The sequence below is a fragment of the Pinus tabuliformis genome, chromosome Q (assembly GCF_031772625.1).
Source record: "Pinus tabuliformis cultivar Carrire ecotype Pingquan chromosome Q, CPIR1, whole genome shotgun sequence".
Classification (NCBI taxonomy): domain Eukaryota; kingdom Viridiplantae; phylum Streptophyta; class Pinopsida; order Pinales; family Pinaceae; genus Pinus; species Pinus tabuliformis.
In genome coordinates this window covers 971,137,018-971,159,465 of record NC_142296.1, presented here as the reverse complement: position 1 = coordinate 971,159,465, position 22,448 = coordinate 971,137,018, and positions in this window count along the sequence as shown.

Genomic DNA, 22,448 nt, shown 5'->3' with positions numbered 1-22,448 from the left:
TTCTTTCACTCTTTTATAGAAGATCTTTAAATGCTTGATATGTTCAGGAATGTTATCAGAATGAATCAGAAGATCATCTATATATTTCTTTAGAAATTCATCCATACCTTCAAAGGTTTCATCCATAATTCTTTGGAAGGCGGATGGAGCATTGATCAGGCCGAATGGCATAATGTTCCATTCAAAATGTCCTTTGGGAACAAAGAAAGTTGTCTTCCATTTGTCTTCTTCTTTGATCCCAACCTGCCAGAATCCAGACTTCAAATCGAATTTAGAAAAGATTTTTGATTTGGAAATCTGTGCCAGGATGCTTGATGGTTTGGGCAATGGATAAGCATCATAATCCAAAATAGAATTCAGGGGCTTATAGTTAACAACTAGTCTTGGTTTACCCCGGCCTGTTTAGCATGATTATTTACATAAAATGCAAAGCAAGCTATAGGGCTCTTGCTTTTCCTAATTAATCCCTTTTTTAAGAGATCTTTGATTTCTACTTTGCATGTCTTTAGCTGCTCTTCATTCATAGCAACAGCTTTAGATCTTCTGAGCTTGCCATTAAAATCTTTCTTGAGTGGCAACTCTACTTCTTCCTTCTTTATATGCCAGAATGCATTCAGATCATCAGAGCAACATTCTCTGAATTTGGTTGTTATATTTGCAATTTCTTTGGAGTATTTTCCATTGATAAGAAGTTCTTCTGCTTACACTTCTTGGCGTGGATTAATGGGGGGGTTCGGCGGAAAGAGTGGATAGGTTTGTGCTCTTGTCCCTTAGACATATTTTATATGTTAACCTTGGACCCTAGTCCCATGGGATATCTTTTACTGACCCTTGGGCTTTAGGGATGGTACTGTATGGGAAACCCTGATTTTGGTTGTGTGGTCCCACTCCCTCATACATATATATTACTACCCTTCAACTCATTATAACCCAATTCATCATTTTTCCCTCCTGGGTCTTCATTCCTCCACTGGGCCCACATAGGGTTAGACTTCCCCTTCCCTTTGCCCACACCTTGGGTCGGGCCTGGAATGATGCCCCGGAGGTTGATGCAGCTGAAAAGAAAAGTAAAAGCATAATTAGCGACATTCAACAAGAAAATGTTCCACAAAATGCAAAAGATTTTCGAGACAAACACATTTAGCACGTGGGAAAAGCCAATACATGAGCTCTACCCCATCATCATGGCCATCACCCTGGTTTCCATAGGCCCTAGATGAGCCTCCTTTATCATTTAAGAATCCAAGATTGTCCCAAATCTTGGTGGGAAATGGAACGCCCTACCTTAAAAGGGGTATCCATTGCTATATCTCACACATCATGCTCTTATCGCTTGAGCCCCGAGCATTTAATTAAATAAAAATCAGAAAAGGCAAAAGGCATATAAAGAAGGGTGGAAAAATCAAGGTCAGGGCACCTCATGTACCATGATTGCTCCCTCCTATACATTATATACGCAAGTGTGTGATTCTCTTTTATTAGCTACCCTTGTACCCCAGCATGTGTCCCAGGGGTGGCCCTTTTCATTCCCTACTCCATTTATCTCTTTATCACATGCCACCACCTTTTTAAAGGATGTACCTTGGACATACTATCCCCTTTAGAATTAGAAACCACCTAATAGGATACTTGGTTAACCCCATTTGGAGCTTGGAGACATTAGCACATGCCAAAACCCATTATGGAAGGGCATGCCATTATGAAGTCCCCACCTGTTGTCCATGGTTTGTAAGCTCTTTTACTTGATTTCCTTGATGACTTGTTGTACTGGAAGGCTAGGGGACGCATTGGATCTTATGCAGGATTGTAGGTGGTATCCATTTTGGGTTTGGTCTCCCTATACGGGGTCCTAACCCTCTAGAGGGATACATTGGCACATGTAGGGTGTGTGTTGAGAGTCATAGACCTCAAAAGCAGTATACAACACTCCATGGACCCCCAGACATGTTCAGGGATTGCTCAAGATTCACATATTGGACGAAGAAGATGCACCTGCTTCACTTTTGCCCAGCCAGCTCCACAGTTGTACCATGCACTTGGCAGATGACCCAGGACTTGTATGTCGATGTGGCATCACTTACACCATCATCTGAGCCCTTACAAATTGTCTATAGCATCTTTGACTTACTTGGAGACCCATGAGGTCAAAGAGCACCATGGGTTTATTATGTGGAGAACAAGGGGCCAACCCCTTTTTCATCACTTTTGGAAGTCATGTTCATCATTGTGGCACTTATGGACTTCATCAAGCTTCTTAGAGAGCCCAACGATATATATTATTTATCATTCGACCTCTTGAGAGGCTTGTTATTTTCTTTATGAGCTAGTTTGGTGGGCTTGTCGCCAAAAGTTAATTATTTGCACATATTTTTATCTTAGGGGCTAATGTAGGCTCAAATAACTAAATCGAACTCATTAGGAGTGTATAAATACAAATGATGAGAGTTCATTTCTTATCATCACTTGGTTAGGACTTGTATCTCTCTTGATATTTTCATTATTCCTTCTTGGTGGACAAAATTTTGGAGCATAGATGAATTTTGATGTATGGATTGTCTTTTCTTATCTTGGAGCTTCATGATTGGCAATTTTATTAGCGGTTGGATATGTTCTCTTACATATAAGTACAAATTTAATGTTATTTATTCTTTTACTTTGTCGCACGCATTGATGATGAGATTTTCGCTATACTAGGGCTAGTTGTTGCATGCATTTACTGCGAAATTGTGGAATTATCCATGTACGTTGAACGAATTCTCCTAGGGATAACTCTATGGTCGAATTTAACTTGACAAGCCATCTTACCTTGCAAAACAAAGTATAAAAGCTTCTAAGGTCACTCTCCTTTGCAAGCGAAGTTGATCTTAGAGCCTCCTTGACCTAGAAACGAAGTCCATTTTCATATTTGTCTTGACTCCAATCTCCCCAAAGGATTAGGCACTAGTCTACCATAAGGTGATCACTTAAAGAAATATTTTTCTTCGCCTCTCTTTCTTTATTCTAGGTCTAGCCATATTATGGCTTCTAGGGCATCATTTTCCTGACAAACCACCCATAGAAATACTTCAATCTCTTGGCCTCTATTGCGTTGGTGTCTCTCCTAGGCCTCCTCCAAATTCAAGGAAATTACAACAATGGGGTTGTGAGATATCCCAAGCCTTAGCCTCGAGATTGGTTTTTTTCCCTAAGTTTACCCTAGGCTAGTTCCTCATAGGGATCAATTTGCACCTCTGAGTGAATCACTTCTTTGATCCCCTTCTCCTCCTTGTTTAGGTCAAATCTATCTTTGGTTGCTAGACTTCTTTCTCTTGACCTAACCTAGGTCCACTTGGTCTCATGTGGTTCCATACCTTTGAAAAGTCAAATCTTCAAAAACCACTTGAGAAACCAAGTTCAACAAGGATATTAGTGTTTTGGAAGCTCCTTTACAATTCACACTCCTTAAACCTAGCCCTTAAATCCTCATCCCCTTCTCCTAGAAAGCCTTGTACCTTACTTAAGAAGCAAGCAAGTCCCATTCTTGAGCCTCCCCTAGGAAAGGGTCCCTGAGATCACTTCACACCCATCTTAATTGATGTATCCTTCATAAAGTGATTCTCTATATATGAGGTCTCCTTCCATCGATAAAAGTCTGTAAAGAGTAGGAAGCTTTAGTTTTGGTGATAGTGGGCTTTAGCTTCATTGTTGCTCTTGACCTAGCAAGTGACCCTCTAGGACCCCTTGCTAGTTTGAGCAGTAACAATGATGATGTTACTTATTGAAATATGCTACAACATGTGAACATTTATTGGTTGAGAGGTAGTGACCATTTTACAGTTCATGAGTATCTCCAAATATGAAAGTGAACGACTTTTTAGTGACGGAAGGTTGTTATCATAAAATGGAATAATGGTATTTCAATAACCTTCATAACCATCTTCCAAGAGTACTCGCTTTATCATTTGATCCTCCAACAATCTTCAAGTGTCACACGTATGTGATATTTGAAAGTACTTACCAGCCATGAAACTTTCCATTTCCATTCATAAATATGGGTGCTTATTTTGAGGCTAGGATGTAATCAAAATGTTGGCCATTAGATCCTCAATTGAAATACAAGTCAATTCAATGTGATTTTGTGATTTCTTCATAATGAAATTATGATGCATCAGTGGTAAGTCCTTAGTCCTCGCATGAAACACATTATTCCTTGAATGTTATATGGCACTCAGAACCAAATGTAGATTTATTTTCATGCAATCTGAGCTAGTGTTAAAGACATCACATATAGTGAAGAGGAGGCAATTTTCCAATGAGAGATGGATGGAGCTCGAATGCTTGGATAAGACTTCTTCAAAAACTTTGTAGTGTCTCTTTCAAAACATGATACTCAACCTTCCTTATCCAAGATCAGAAATCATAAATCAAGGCAAAACATGGATAGTACTACTCAAAAATGGAACACATTATGCCAATACATTTGACTACAAGGTCCCCGATTTTCAAGTTTGTAATACTCTGAGGAAAGGCCTTTTAGATTTTTCAACTAGGCCTCTATTCTATTGACCAAACCTTAATGAATAAATATTCTTCAATGTTCAAGCTTTCCTTTAAAGACTTTAGCAAATTTTGACCATAGGATTTGTTCACAAAGATAGTTAGGTTTCTCAAAACAAATATAACAAGGACAATCTTCAGTGCTAAGCAAACTTATTTTCTTAACACACTTGGGCAGACTTCTTCTCTTGTGAGCAAAGTTCTTTTCTTAACACAAAGATTGGATGATTGTCGATTATTTTTCCTTCAAAGCAAGCTGACTTAGCAAGGTTTCTCTTTTACCCATGCTCTGATACCATGATTTTTAATGGATCTTCTAATCTGATAATTACTTCTTATGATTTCTTATGTTAATCTTTCTTGTGTTCACATTCATCATAAAGTAATTACACAAAAAATCTTCAATAGTAGAACAAAAATGATAGTATGATCATAAAGAGACAACCAAACACATGCCACATAATTTTACCCTGAGAAAACCCACTTGGGGGAAAAACCCAACAACCTTTTCTTTAAAGAAATTATTCAATTCAACAATAGATACAATCTTATCTTCCATTCCAAAACAAATTCAAGCTGACCACAAACATACCCAGGTCAAATATCAACCTCCTAGAATCCAGGGACAAATTTGGCCTCCTAAAATCTCAACCTCCTGAACTTTTGACCTGCCTCAGAGATTAGGCTTGTATTTTCCTCATATTATGACTCAAAACTTTGTCCTTCTTGTGATCGTAAATAAGCCTTGAATGATCCATAAATGGATGCCAAAATTGGAGAGAATGAACACCAATACATAGATGTTAGAAGGGTAGAATGGATGTGTCCCTTCACTAGGGTTGACTTGAAGTTGACCTTACATTTGGAGGCAAAAATCAAAATTTAAAATCCTAATTTCTTCTTTTGAAGCCAACCTGAAGTACAATTCATATTTGACAATTTTGGAGGGCTAATACAAATTATGAAAACCAACCAAAGCTACAAAACTCCAACATATGACTTGGCACATATATTATTTTATTTGAGGTGGTTATGAATGTTTTCTTAAGAGTTGTGGAGCATATTCCGAGGGTCACAAATTGCATATTGCATGCTCTTGCTTGGACTTTTTTCTATTTTTGGAGCATTATCTCAGAAGGACACACTTGTAGAAATGGTCCACTTATTATTTTTTCTGTTGACTAGATCATTTATTGTGGAGCGCTCCATCTACTTGGCACTTTTCACATTCATCCATGGAGTATGTTGCCTTGGGATTCACACATGTGGATCGATTTCATGCATCTCGTAGAGCACTTGCTATTTTTGGTTGGTTTGTTACGGAACATTCTCATAGTAGGATTATTTTGTTGTTTTATCTCTCATGGACCTTGGAGGGTGCAGTTTGTAAAATTTTCTAGGTGAACCCTTAAGCACATCCTCCTAGGTTGAGGTTATTTTATTATATTTTGCATGCATTCATCATAGAGTGAGTAGAAGCATTGCATGTTAACGTGGTTATCATGCTATTTTTAGTTGTATGCCCTCTCTATGAGACTTTTGATATAATTTCCTTCCTATTTTTAGATAACCATAAGTTCTCTTTAGGAGGCTAGTGTCCGCATATTTTGGCATGGTCAATCATGGATTGAGGGGTCTAACTACATTTTTATAATATTCATTTAGTTAGCAAATGATATTTTTTATTGTAAGATTCCATCTATAAAGAGGAGTTTTCTCTACATTTGAAGGAGGTTGAGATTTTGGGGGTTGAGGAGCTCTCCCCTCGGACTAGAGTTTACATTTGTACATCTTATGCTTGAAGCTTGATGGAAGATTGGACATATAATATCTTGTTTAACGTGAGGCTTTCATGTGTGCAATTTATATTTCATGTGCTGATTTTTTGTTGTGGGAAACCCTTGGACCATGTTATGCATGCTTTATAATAAACCATGTCTCATTTGGATAGAGTAATGTGAGGATTTGATCCCTCTTATAGCTATTGATGTTGTGTTATCATTGCATCCAATAAACTTAATTGTTGCTAGATTAACATGACCTCATTTTCATAACAATACTTAAGAAGGGCACTCTTATCCTTCCAAGAATAATTTTCTGCAATAAATTTCACCAAGCTAAGGTTGATTTGTGGTATGCATAGATATCCTTATTTCCTTGCATCTTCATACATTCACCCTGTTTGATCCATCCTTCTTTGACTCCATTTGCCCAAGGTTTGATTACGCACTAGGTTTTGGGGTTTTCTACCTTCATCTTTGATTTCACGCCACTCGCTTATCCATTTATACTACGACCATTCATATTGCTTAGACTTACCCTTCAATATATCACCTTAAGCCTCCACTCTACAGCCTTAGCAATCCTGTTCTTTAGAGAAGCCCCATTTGAGTTGAAGAAGAACCAATCAAAAGTAACAGGAAGAACTATTGTGGTGACAATGTATAGCCTTTCTAAGTTGCACAAGACTAGTCCCTTATGCTTGGGAATCTACATTATATGGGGGTGCTAGATTTTGTTGTAATACAGCAAAATAAAAACAAAGATAGATAAGGATCATAACAGAATCTTCTTCACATCAAGCTATATTGAACAGTGGGCATTAGCTCATTGCAAACCACTACATTTGCAGAATGATCTCTAATGCCTCAATCGCACGTCAATATTTAAATTTCCTATTGTGATATCTTCCCTAATTTACCAGATTTGAAACAACAGCATTCACTAATATAAATTCTCAAATTACATAGATATAAAAACCTATAGTGTTCATTGAAGAACCTCTGAATGCAAAGTGATATCCTGAACTCCTAGGAATACGAAGTGAAGAGTACCTTCTTTAATTTAAGGTATCTTGAACAATGGGAGCATCTAGTTCATTAGAAACCACCAAATGCAAACAGATTTCTAATACCCAGCCCCCAACCAAAAGGGTATACTTAAATTTACTTTCGATATTGCTCCCTAGAGTCAAATCTAGAACCATACAGGCAAAATAATGTAGAGACATTTATCCCTAAAAAGGGAGAGAATTGTACTATTAAGAGCATGTACTTCCTACTGTCCATACTCCAGAATGAGACATGGACCACATGTTTCTCTAGAAAAAACATTACCTAGATACTGGCATAACCCTATATCTAAACACGGAAAAGATTGCGTTATCCAAATGTTGGCATAATCCTAAATCTATAACACACAAAAGACTTACCAGAGACCTACAATTGTATCAAAGAAGTCATTGATACATTTACCCAGCTAAGGTTATCTCTTATGTCTCAAGCACTAAATACAATATTTTAAAAAAAGGCAGCTTAACTAATCCCGGATGTGGACCTTGAAAACTACCTGATATAAAACAAATTATTTTTGCATTGTCTAAAATCTAGATTAACATGGAAAGAAACAAACTGAATAAATCTGGACAGACTAAACGAAAATTATTCATCTAATATCTTTTTTTAACCTCACAGACTAATAACATGGAGAGAGTTAGACCAATTATATCTGGACAAATTATATTCCACTATCTGTTTGCCTGTGGCTTAAAGCACATCATCTGATATGCCAAGGTACCCCCAACTGACAACCTAAGCAAGTCCAGAGGAGACCTTAAGAAGTTGGCAAATTAGTGCCCCTTCAGAGTATTGAGTACAGCAGACCAGTTATACATGACATCTTCTAGCAGAATCTGCTAAACTAAAATTCATATAGGTCATTGAGGTACTTTAACAACTGCATAACACAATTTAATTCCTCCTAACAGAAACCTCGGAATACCATAGTTCATTCTTGGACCATAATTGATCTGCCTGTGTAAAGACACCCTTAGTCTCACCAAAAGCGGAAAGTAAACAGTACTCAGCAGAATCCAATAAGAAGCTGCGCACCAATTAGAAAATGCCAAAAGCTGATGCAAGACAACCACACACACTTGGAGTGAACATTTTCTGCCAGATGAGTGCGAGAATTCATTTGTTGTGAAACTAAACCTCCGCATGTCTGCTGGGACTTTGATCATTAGATAGCCTAGGTGTAATTAAAAACTGATAACTATTCAATAAACTGAAACAGAATTAGACTGAACAGTAAATCTGACATTTGTTCATCCTGCTACAGCTAAAACAGAGATACATTATCTTGAAAAGCAAAGGAAACAGAGTCCTCCTTGAACTCGACAGTGTAAATTCCCAACATTCACTCAGTAACATACAACAGACTAATCTAGCAGCATGTGTACATGTGTGCTGTACTCATCCGATGTGCTGTCTATCATGCAGACAGAAAGCCTTAAATTCCTAACTAAAAACTCCCAAATATTTGGCTACATTTTCTGCATGTCTGACATTCCCACTTAGCCGAATATTTGTCAATCAAGGGTTGTAGTACAGTGAATCCTTCTTTGCAAAACTTGAACTTGATTCTTGGTAATGCCTTTGTCAATGCACCAGCCACCGTCATTTCCATTGTGCAGTACTCCATTTGAACATCGTTCTTCTCAATTTGTTTATGGATGAAATGGTATTGTATCCCTACATGTTTAACTTCCCCATGAGTGCTTTGTCATGGCTAAGAAACTTTGCCTTTCACACTTCAACATTGTTGGCTAGGTCTGAGTAACATGGATGTCCTGCAACAATCTTCTCAACCATTTTAATTCTTTTGCAGTTTGACATGCTGCTATATATTTTGCTTCTGTACAGGAGAGAGATGCTTGGTTTTTTCTTGCTTGCCCATGAAACTGCACCTCCACTAAGAATAAAACAGAACCCTGAAGTTGATCTCTTGTTTTGAATGGCCCCTGCCCAATCTGCATCATAATAACCTGCATGCTCAGTGTTCCACGGGGACACGTCCCCCCCCCCTTGGGAAACGCGTCCCCGCGCTTCCTTGCACTCCGGGGATGTGGGGACGTTTGGGGGACGTTTCCCCACATCCTCAAAAAAGGAAACGCGAGGAAACTCGAAGGGGGGACGTTTCCTCCCAAAAGAGGAAACGTTTCTTGCGTTTCCAAAAAAATTTGAGGTCAAATCATTAAAAAAAAAAAAGTCAAATCCCTAAATTCTTTTATAAAATTTTATAAATATACAATGAATCGATGTGGGGAAGGGTTGTTTGGTTATTTTATATTTGAAGGGACCAGCAACATGGTGGGATGTTGATCCAGAGAATGATGCACAGGTATGGAGGAGGGACTTGATGAGACACGGATGGGGTTGGTTGGTGTGCGACGTAGCATGTATGAGAATCCAAGTGATTCTGATTCAGATGGTGACATGGTTGATCCTGATTTATTCATGCAGCAGGTGGATGCAAAGACTGGCAGGGCATTACCTTGAGCAATTATGTTCATTTTGTCATTTGATATGTTCGTATGTTATCTGCTTTTCTGTTTTGGACTTTGGTTGTAGACTTTAGTTTGTTTTGAATCTTGATATATGATATAATAGATTTGACTCTATAAAAATTTCAATCTTGATGTATCAGACTTGACTTTTATTTCAATATTCAGTATTCACAGTTGGAACTTCAATATGGTTTAAACTTTTATTTTCATTGTACAATATCACAGTTATATGTATGATTGTATCATGCTTTTTGTTTTGAATTTGTTTCAGTTATATGCTTCATAATGTAAGTGTTACATAATAATAAAGACAGTTAAATTATAAAATTTCAATGATATATTTATAATCTTTTAGTGTTTTACTATTTTTGTCAGGGTCCCTTGTGTTAAAGACCCCGACGTCCCCCCATGTTTCCTAAAAATTGGTGGGGAGCTTTTGCATAGGCCGCTCCTGCGTTTCCCCACTCCCCCGTCCCCACGGCCCAGAAACTTAGTGGAAATATGTGTATGCTGCATAGATTTTTCTGAACTCTCGCTGAATGTAATTTCGTGCTTACCTGTTCCTTGAAAATATCTAACAATTCTTTTGACTGCCAACCAATGCTGTGGCCCAGGGTGGCTGGAAATTTATCTGTCAATGCTTACAGCATGCAATATCAGGCCTGCTAGAAACCATCGCATAAATTAGGCTCCCAACAGTGTTCTTATATGGAACTGTACTGATAATTTTTCTACTCTTGTGCTTGGGGACACATTTTCAGTGAAAGTTTCTTTCCTACTTCCATTGGAGTGCTTATTGGTTTGCAATTTGTAAGGTCCCTTTTACCGGGTGTAGGGAATGGAGACCCTCTCAGTAGCATAGCTAATTCCCATAGGCTACAAATTAAAATTAATTGTGAAATATCAGGGAATAATTGAGTAAAAAAGTGACTAAGGAGAAAGAACATTATAAAGTCACTCATTAAAAAGAGAAAAAGGCGACCCATGGTATTCAGATGATCAATAGTATTGACCCATGGTTTTCGGATAGCCATCTCTATTAAAGAAAAGTGGGAGCTCATTTGTGAATATGTGATTAGATGTTTTGGTAAATTGATTTGTGGGCTCATAGAGCTTTGTTTGAGGGTTTGTAACCCTAAGTGTGGATCATCTTTGGTGGTGAAACTATCAATCCTAGTTATAATACTGGTTTCGGTGTTGCAATGATACACCCTACCTAGTCATTTGGAGGGATCACTTAGATTCCTCACTGGTACTTCACTAAAGAATTTATTTGTTGAAGTTTAGCTAAAGGATTGTGTGTGACAGGTAGACAAATAAGAGGATTGCATGCTACACCTGAATGCAAGGAGGCCGAGCTGATTTCTTATGCAGGGCCGAATTCAACATTTGCTGGAGGCCGTGAAGCAGACTTAATTCTTTTTATTGAGGCTGAGATCCATCAGTTTGTGGAGGTCGAGCCCAGCTGTTTGGGACCAGACTTCTGTACTTTGTGTTGAGATCATTTTAGGGCATCGATCTACAGGCTGCAACACCCATTACAGTGGATCAATTTCACCTTCAGGAAGGCCAATTTTCCCTTTGGTGACAGACGGAGTGCTGTTACATCTACAGGCTATGTAACCACATCCTTGCAGGCCACATAAGCATTCTACAGCAGACCAAAAATTAGCCTTTGCTTGCAGGCCATTTCATTTCAAACAGAGGCCGAGTTTCCATCTATTTAGCAGTACAAAGCAGGGCAAGATCTATATCATCTAAAGCTAATATCCATCCTTTTTCTGGCTGTGTGCCACTTATTTTGCAGGCAGAAATTCAACCAATGAAGAGGCCAACTTCACTTGAGTTTAGCAGGCCAAATTGCTGGTGATAAAAGGGGTCAAATATCACTTGAGGAGGCTGTACAATTACAATCTCGGCATTACTTTATTTCAGCACTTCAGCTACAGCCGGATTTCCACCATTTGGTAGAGCTGCTACAGGTTCTAAAAACTTGGTATTTTGCTGTAAGTACATTCATTCCCTTGATTAATAATAAGTTTGGCTGAGTTTTTAAAGCAGTTTCCTTGTGTTATTGTGGAATGAGGGTTTACTATTGAACTGCATATGATGTGTTTGACAAAATGTCCCCTCCATAAACCTGACTTCTTGTTTTTACATCAACTGTTTGACGAAATATCACCACCGTAAAGATCTTTCTTGTTTTACATTCTAAAAGTTTAGTGAAAGGTCATCACGACAAGTTTTTATAAAAAGGTGTAAGCCAGAAATTTAAGAATTACGGGCAAAATCCTAGATAGGGATATTACACAATTTTCCATCCCAAATTTCTTGAAAATGTTCCTAATGTGCCTCTCTTGATTAAGAAGGATTTGCCTTTTCACCCTATCTCTTAAAGTTTGAATGCCCAAGCAATAATGATTGGTCATCTCAAATTCTGCAGCGAATTGAGACTTAAACAAGTCTAATATTTTAAGATCATTACTCATAATGGTAGTGTCACAACATATAATGATAAAATGACCAACACGTCACCAATATAATATATGCTTGATGTAGACATTCGCATCAGCATTGCAGCTGATGTATCTTTCATTTTGGATAAACCCATAAATACACTCATACCATGCTCTTGAAGACTCTTTCAGTCATACAATGTCCTCTCAAGCTTCCATACTAACTGCTTCTTTCCTTCTTGTATGTAGCCTTCTATTTATTCCAAGTAAACTTCTTACTTTAAAAACCTATTTAAAAATGTTGTTTTATATCTAGCTGATGTACATGGAGATCTAAGGTCACCACAATTGCGAACAGAACTATAATGGATGTTTTCTTGATTATGTGCATGTACCTTTGCATAGGTTAAGTGTCAAGCATGCAGGAGTAGTTGAAGACCTTCCTAGTAGCTTGCTCATGTTGAGCGAGTGTCAATTATGATCTTTTTCCTTACTGAGGGAAAGCACATTGATTAATTAATTGATTAATGTTGGCTACTGGGCTAAGGTTTTCAAAAGAAAAATAAATTATTCACTTTAGTGATCTAGATCTAATCTCAATTGCTGATCTCAGGTGGGTTAGGATTTAATCCTAGCTATCTATCACTTTGGAGATTAGGGTTTGAACTTTGAGATATAGCTCAAATGAAGAATTATAATGACGACCTAATGGAAGTTAGAAGACACAACAACTGTGAGTGATTTGCAGATTTGAGAGAGATTTTTTCAAGTACAGAGTGAGAGACTCAAGGCTGAAGAGAAGGAAAAGTTTGCAGCTGAAAATTTCTGTAAAACTCAATGGAGTTGGAGGTGGAGATCATATGAGTTATTGAGCACCAAATTTGCAAAGGGCCATGTAAGGGAGCGATATCTAGCTCCGAGAAAGTCTCATGAGTTGGGAAAAGGCCACACATGTGACGGCAAGGTTTGAGTTTGAGCCACACGTGTGAATAGCACAGTGCACAGGCTGCACGTGTGACAGCTAGGATAAAAGAAGGCCACGTGTGGGTGCGGTTCCTGGTTTTTTAGGGAGATAAGTTTACCAAGTTCCATTTTATGTAAAAAAATTGTATTTCTCTGTGGGCCAATTTCCCTGTAAGGCAACCCTTGTGTATTCTAAGAAATAAAAGGTAAGGATAAATTAGAAGGTTTATATTTTTTGTTGTGGGATTGATTTTCAACTTATGTTTCTGCTGTTAAATTTTGTTGTTAAAATACCAATGCAAGTTTTCCTATGTGGTTCACGAACCCTGGAGATTGGTGACGGCTACGTCCACGAAATATTTGTACCAAGTAAATCCACCCAAAGGGATCACTTCCTGTCAACTCAACCATGGAGCCTGACCCCAAGAGTTGAGAGAATTGAACATGTGACCTCTCAATAGCAAATGTGCTTTAACGACAAGGACTCGACCAATTGAGCTAATCCTTAAGGCTAATACCAGTGTATTTTTATTCAGCAGTTTCAGAAATTCTGCTATGAGATTGATTTTCTATTTAATTTTCTGCTGTCAAATTTTATTGTTAAAATACCAGTGTATTTTTATTTAGCAATTTCATAAAATAATTTACTAGGTTAAATGGATTTTTGGTTCATAAAAATTGCTTGGGATATAAATCAGATCTAGTATTTGGGAAATTAACATGGTATCGAAGCAACAAAATTCTAACAGAAGCAGGAGATCAGATTTTTCACACAGGTTTACAGAAAATAAATTTCCAGTGGTGAAAGTTTTCTTTGGTAAAGTATTTGATTTGGGAGGATGATTGCAACTGGGTTGAGATTTGAAGACCAGTTGGAGGGTGCATCCAACTACAATTCCTGGAAGGAAGAGGATACCATTGGTATTGATGGGGAACAATATTTGGGAGTTTGTTGAACAAAAACCCACCCCTCATATAGATGTTGCACAATCGGCCATCCATAATCCAAAGGATGTGAAAACTAGAAGGATTATTCTGGATGCAACAAACAATCATGTGATCCCTCGTCCACTCAAAAAGAAGATAACTAGGGATATGTGGGAGGTTCTGACAAAACTACACCAAAGCAATAAGCAAAATAGGAAGATGGTGCTTAGGAAAAGACTCAGGAGCACCAAGATGACCAGATCAGATACAATAGCTTCATATCTCACCGTGATCACATAGGTTTGTGATGAGTTGGTTGTAATTGGGGAGGTCGTGACGAAGCAGGGGTTGGTGAGGACAGCCCTGAATGGCTTTACTAAGCCATGGGCTCCTTTCATCAAAGGCATTGTGGCTTGAAAAAACCTTCCAAACTGGGAGAGACTCTGGGATGATTTCATCCAAGAGGAGATTCGAGAGGAATCTCTATATGAAGGCTAGTAGAAGGGTGATGATGAGAACCTTTCCCTTGCCAGTAAAGCAAGGAAGGCCAAAGGGAAGGCCAAGAAAAATTTAGGAGGACAGACTACTTCACACGCTGGGAAGAAGAAAGACATGAGCAAGGTGAAATGGTTTGCTTGTGACAAGACTAGCCATTATGCAGGTAAGTGTCCGAACAAGGAGAACAGCAAGAGAAAGGCACAACAAATTGTAGCCTCAGCAAACATAGAGGTTAGTGAGTTTGCCACCAAGTTTGAGGAGTTTTTGTTGGTGTATTTTTGACATTGTAGCCAAGGGTGTGTGGTTCGTGGACGGTGGTGCTTCTCATCATATGATGGGATCATGAGATTTACTCACCAATATATCATAGGATGACTCAATCTCCATGTGGAGCTTGGCAACAATGCCAAGTGTGATGCAGAGGGGTTGGGAACATTCAATTTCAATTACAGTCAAGAGGTCCTTTGGAGGTGACAGATGTGTTGTATGTTCCAAGGTTAACCAAGAACTTACTCTCAGTCTCAGCCAAGGAGGACAAAAGGTATGAGGTCTATTTCAAGAATGGATATGTACTGTCAGGCCGGGAGAATCCAAGCTCAACTCAAGACGAGTGATTCGAGGTAGGGAGTGGAACTGCTGAGACCTCAGCGCGTACAAGACCTAGTGCATAATAGTGACAACTTGTGAGTTATGGCACAGGAGGATGGGTCATTTGCATCATAGGGCTTTATGGATATTGAGGGAGATTGTCATTAGTCTTCTAGAATTCAATGCAAAACAACAGGGTGTATGCAAGGGATGTACACTTGGCAAGTATGCCAAGACTGCTTTTCCTAGCAGTGATAGTCAGTCCAAGGGATGTACACTTGGCAAGTATGCCAAGACTGCTTTTCCTAGCAGTGATAGTCAGTCCAAGGGAGTGTTGGATTTGGTACATTCAGACATGTGTGGTCCTAGGTTAGTGGCATCCTTGACTGGTTATAGTTACTATGTGACCTTCATTGGTGATTTCTTGAGGAGGACATGGAGCTAATTCATGAAGACCAAGGATAAAGTCTTCAACAAGGTTCAATAGTTTTAAGGCTCTCGTGGACAAATAGACAAGGAGGAAGATCATAGTTTAGAGATCAAATAATGGGGGCATGTATACCTCCAACAATTTCAAGAATTCCTACAAGGAGGCAAGGATTATGAGGCACTGTGGAGAAGAATAACAAGGCCATAGTTGTAGCTTCTAAGGCAATGATATATGATCAGGATCTGCCCATGTTCCTCTGGGGGGAGGCATGTAAGACAACAGTATATGTACAGAACAAGAGTCCTCATAAGGTCTTGGAGGGAAAGACTCTTGAAGAGGCATTCATAGAAGTGAAATTGAAGATTGGCCAATTCTGCATCTTTGGTTGTCCAATTTATGTCCACGTTCCTTCAGGAAGAGGACGAAGCTAAAGCCCTCAACACAAAAGGACATGTTTGTGAGGTATAGCAACACTTCATACAAAGTACACATTCCAACACACAGGAAGATTGTGGTGAGCCGAGATATTAGGTTTGAGGAGAGTCGAGCCTTTAGGAAATCAAATGAGGCCCTTCCAACAGTGATAGAAGTTAAGGAGCAAGAGGCTCTAAATATTAAGGAGAGACCAGCACACCTTGCAGCAGGGGCTCAGTATTAATATCAAGAGGAGTTGGAAGCTCCTTTCAGTTCTGTCAGGAGGAGGTCGAGATGGCTAGAGCAAACATTGAGAGATGTTCAAGAGCATGTGGAGGCTCCTAGGAGTACTTTCAAGGAGAACATGCCTCTAGGGAAATTTCCCAATTACATGGCTCTCATGAGTAGCATCATACATTCTGAGGAGGCAACAAACTAGTAGGTTTGGAGGGAAGCCATGGTGGAGAATGTCTCCATCATGAAGAATGATGTGTGGGATATTATGTCGAGGCCAAAAGGAAAATTAGTGGTTAGCTTCAGGTGGATCTTTAAGATCAAGTTGTGGATGGCAATATTGAGAAATATAAGGTAAGGTTTGTGGTGAGAGGGTTCTCCCAAAAGGAAGAAGTGGACTATGAGGAGACATTTGCTTTAGTTGCCATGCATACTTCTATTAGGGTTGTGGTATCTATTGCTTCAAAGATGGGGTGGAGGATACATTAGATGGATGTGGAGACGACCTTCCTCAATGGAGTTATTGAGAAGGTGTACATTGAGCAGCCTCAGGGCTTTTGAGGTGCCTGGGAGAGATTCTCATGTGTGCAATTGAAGAAGGAATTATACGAGCTCAAGCAGGCACTAAGGGCATGGTCCTCAAGATTTATGGGTATTTGTTGAGCATCGGCTTCACCAAGAGTAAGGCGGACCCTAACCTGAACGTTGTACTAGTTGGCGATGATCCACTCATCTTAGTACTTTAGGTGGATGACCTATTTCTCATAGGGTTAGAGAAGCTCACTGGGATGTGAAAATGAGATTTGGCTTCAAAGTTCGAGATGAAAAACATCAGCGTGATACACTGCTTTAGAGAGGCAATGGTTAGGCGAGATTTTCTTAAGACAAGGAAAGTATGCGGTTGATATCATGAAGAGAAACAAGATGGTGGATTGCAAGCCTATGTCTACACCCATGATCACCAATCTAAAGAAACTGAATACTTCGGATTCAGAATTGGTGGATCCCACTTTGTACAAGCAGCTAATAGGTTATTTGATGTATCTAGTCAACACTAGGTTGTATATATGCTTTGATGTGAATACCCTAAGCCAATTTACGGTAGAGCCGAGGAGGGTGCATTGCGCTACCGCAAAACATATACTCAGGTACTTGCGAGGTATAATGAAGTATGGGTTGAGATATGTCAAGAGTGGTGGAGTGGAGCTACAGGGCAATACAAACTTGGATTGGGTTAAGAGTGCAATGGATAAGAAGAGCAACTCAAGGTGTTGCTTCAACTAGAAATCAATGGTGATTTCCTAGTTCAACAAGAAGCAAGCTTCCATGGCACTCAGTTCAACAAAGGCAAAGTATATCGCAACGAGTTTGCCAAACTGTGAAACTATTTGGTTTCACAAGGTGCTCATGGGTTTGTTCGGTCTTGAGTTGGATCCTATTATGATACCTTGTGATAATCAAAGTTGCATTAAACTCTTAGAGAATCCAGTGTTCCATGATAGGTCCAAGCATATAGAAATCAGATATCTGTTAAAATTGGAAACTAGGGCCAAACTCCATGTGGGTCATCTTATTTATGGCAGCTGATATTTTTCTTGGACTCCTCTCATGGAGAGGTGTAGGATTGATCTAAAAATCATCCGATTCCGATAAGTATTCATGGAGATATTAATTTATTTGTGTTATGGGACAATTCATCAAGGTTGGCCAGCAACCAAATAACCCCTATGTGTGCTCAACGTTTTAGTATAAAAGGAGGTGTGACTTGATAGTCATTTGGACACACACTTCACTCTTGATTTCTCTCCACTTGTTTTGGGTTTTAGTGGAAGAGAAGTCTAAGAGGAGGAAGCCTTAAAAGCAGGAGGACAGGAACATAGCATGAAATCTAAACGCAGTCCTAGATGATACCCTAGCAGCTCTACGCACCTAGATCTAGGACGCATCCAATCTTGTGCAACACATACCTTAGAAAGAGAACTCGTTGGAGAGAAGAATTATGTGCCCTAGCCACAGCAAAAGAGGATCTGAAACAGCGTGGGTTAAGGTCTGTTCAGGGGTCCGTTTTTTAGGACAGAACTGTTGGTGGGAGGGCCGAAGCCCTGTTCTTGTAGGCCACAGCCAAGGCAGGGACAGCGAGTTAGTTTGGAGGTTGTTTGGTGGGTGGACAGTCCTCATAAGAGGCTGCCACAGGTCTGTCTATACACCTGTAGGATGTCACTGTTTTTTAGGAGGATAAGTCTGTGTTTAAGGGCTTGAATCTGCCCTAAAAGAGCAGCATGGAGGGGCAGCCTCCCATTGAAGGGCAGCCGCACTTCATAAGGGCAATTCTGGGCCAGATTTGAGGACGGTTAGGGACTGTGTTGTGTGCCCTAACCAGTCCCAGAAATTGCAGCAGTGTAGGAGTCACAAACAGCAGTGTTTTGATATGTGTTGGGTCAAAGGAGTTGACCAGTTTTGGATCAGTTTGTTGAGCAGCCTGTGGGAGCCAAGTTGGGCAATGATACTTGGTGCAGCAATAGTACATGGGACAGCAATGATACTTGGTGCAGCAATGGTACATGGGACAGAAATGAGTACATGTTGTACAGTGCAGCATAGTGCACATAGGAGAATAGCATGATGTAAAGTGCAGCATGGTGTAGATCAGTGTTGTTGGACATTGGTGCAGCAACGGGACAGCATGGTAATGATGAGGTACTGCAGCAGCAGGATGATGAGGTATTGCAGCATGCATTTGGGTGTAGCTTAGTGCAATGAAGAGCTCAGCATAGTGCAGCAATACAGTGATGGGTACAGTCATGATTAGTGAAGCATGATGAGATGCAGCATAGTAATGATGGGTGCAGCATGGTGCAGTGCAATGAGGTGCAACATGATGATGAGGAGCACAATGATAGGTGTAGCAACTAGCAAGGCAATGGAGTCGCCTTGGAGAATCAATTGAAGCAGCATGTCTTCAACTGAGTTCAGCTACTTCATGTATCATCTTCTTAGAGATGATCTATGCTCTTATTTAAATAAGTCAAAGTGTTGACTTCTGTTGTATATGTACTATCTCTCCCTCTCTCTACTGAACTATTGAGGAACATATAAGAAGAATTGATCAAAGGTTTCCCCACATTGGGGTTTGTCCCTAGATAGCGCCACATCTTGTGTCCTCTTGTCTTGGCTTGTCTTCTGCAATTTATGTTTATGTTCTATCTGCAATTTACTATTATGCTGATGTGATTGCTAATCTATAAAAGATATTGAGCTAACTGTGAAAATTGAAATAAATTGCTCTAAGCATAGAACATACCTAAAATTAACAATATCACTTCAATGTATCTCCACATATGAGCAGGTTGCAGAAATTCTCACCAAGCCTCCGATGAAGGGGAAGTTTGTCTTCTACATAGATAAGTTGGGAGTGGTGCAAAATACCTTCCTTGCTAAGAGAGAGTGTTGATGATTGTAGCAGTGGACCATAACTTCTACATAAGCTAAGTGTCAAGAATGCAAGAGTAGTCCAAGACCTTCCAAGGAGCCTGCTCATGTTGAGTGAGTGTCTATTATGATCTTTTTCCTAAGTCTAACTTAGGAAAAGCACATTGATTAATTAATTGATTAATGTTGGTTATTGGGCTAAGGTTTTGTAAAGAAAAGTGAATTAATCACTTTAATGATCCATCTAATCTCAACCATTGATCTCAAATGGGTTAAGATTTAATCCTAGCCATCTATCATTTTGGAGATTAGGGTTTAAGATCTAGCTCAATGAAAAAGTATATAAGGGAAGGAGGAAGACACAACACAATTGCAAGTGATTTGCAAAGTTGACAAAGAGATTTTTTCAAGTGAAGAGTAAGATTCTCAAGGCTGAAGAAAAGGAAAAGTTTGCACCTGAAAAATTTCGGAGAAGGAAAACTCAATGGAGGTCAAGGTCATATGAGTTGCAGAGCACCAGATTTGCAAAGGGTTGAACAAGGGAGCGAGATCTAGCTTCAGGAAAGTCACACAAGCTAAGGGAAAGCCACACGTGTGACAGTTAGGCTGAGTTCAGACTGCATGTGCGAATAGTATAGCTACACAGGCTGCACGAGTGAAGTCTAGGGGAAAGGAAGGCCGTGTTTGGGTGCAGTTCTGAGTTTTTTTGGGAGCTGAGTTTTCCAGTTTCCATTTTCTGTAAAAAAATTGTATTTCTTTGTGGGCCAATTTCCCAACAAGGGAACCCTTATTTATTTTGAGAATTAAAAGTGAAAGATAAATTGGAGAGTTTATATTTTTACTGTGTGATCGATTTTCTACTTGTGCTTTTGCTGTCAAATTTATTATTAAAATATCAGTGCATTTTTATCCAACAATTTCAGAAGATAATTTACTAAGTTAAATAAATTTCTGGTTCATAGAAATTGCTTGAGATATAAATCAGATCTAGTATTAAGGAAATTAACAGACTACAAGTAAAAGTGTCATGATAGTCCAAACCAGTAATTTGGGTGTAATTTTTGGCCACCAAACAAGCCTTGAAGTGGCCTATCGATCCATCTGACTCATATTTTCGTTTGAATAACCACTTAAAATCAGCTACTCACCCCCAATCCACTGCATTGACACTTTCGACAACTTATTGGACTTTGAGTGGTTAATTATGTAACAGAGCTTTCTGTCACCCTCATGTAAATATTATTATATGAACTGTTCATGTAAATTGATGTGAAATCTAAATGATCACTGGACTGAGAAGAGGACACAGATATCAAGTCTGTGGAAGTGAAGCTACCTGGGAATGGCTTGGGGAAATAGCCAAACTTTGAATGTTGTAATAAATTCCCACCCATATCCCTGTTGAATTAAAAATAAAAATGTACAGGCATTAAAGGAAGTGTATTGGCACCTGAGCACAAGACAAGCCAGTCCTACTCTCATGGGACATGTTGACTCTAGTCAACACGCAACAGAAACAAAACAGACAAAGAAAAGGATTTAGGCATTCAAGAGAAGGGGGATGCGCATAAAAGGAATGACAGTGTGGTAAGTGAAGGGCATTCAAAGACATCCGGAAAAGGAAAAAGTGTAGACAGAGACGGAAGCTTGCAAAAGGAAAAGAGACACCAGGTGGAGCTACAGGGGATGTGCTCCAGATTCCTGTGTTGGTTTAAACTTTAACATGTGGAGACTAAGTCTCTACATTCCTGTGTGTGGTGAAATTAAGTGGAGACTGAGTTCTGTGGACTCCCATGGAATTTAACAGGTGGGGACATGGCGTGCTCTGTATTTCTACCGAATTACAAGTGGAGGCACTATGGGCCCTGGTTTACTGAAGAACAAAACGAGTGGAGATAATATAGGATTTGGATTTATTAAGTGATTGATTGGGTGGAGCATTGTGTGCTTTGGATTCCCTAAAGTGTTGTTTGGGTGGAGCAATATGTGCTCTAGATTCCCTTAAGTGTTGTTTGGGTGGAGCACAGTGTACTCTGGACACCTGGCTGCCAGGTGGATGCACTGTGTGCTCTGGATTCCCGTGTGATTGTTAACTAGACTGGTGTGAATTTCCCTTAAGCACTTCACTCCTCAGGCTCTGAATCTGGCTCAAGGGTGGTTAACTACAAGAAAGAATACCAATGCACTTGGCCTACAGTTGGGATGAGAGTTGAAGTCCCTCTCTCAATTGCCAATCATTCAACTACTAAGACAAGTTGCATACTTGTATCTATGTGCATGTTTGCGCAATATGAATGATGATTGATGTTATTATATGACAATGGGTGTCTCAGCACTATCAATGACGGATATGTATTCCTGTGGGTTGCAATGTGATGGCTTTTATGAATGATTCTCATGATTTAAGAGACTTGCGGATCACTGTGATGTTGATATGCTGTTGAACAGTAGAGTTACTTGTATGCTTATGTCTGATTGTTTGACAGGACCAACTGACTGTTACCGTGTGTGATTTCCATTATATGATATGTACGAACAACAAGAACAACTACTATGTAAAGGTTGTTGAAAGCCTATGGTCAATACTGTTTATAACTATCTAATAAACCCATTAAATTGTTGTGTT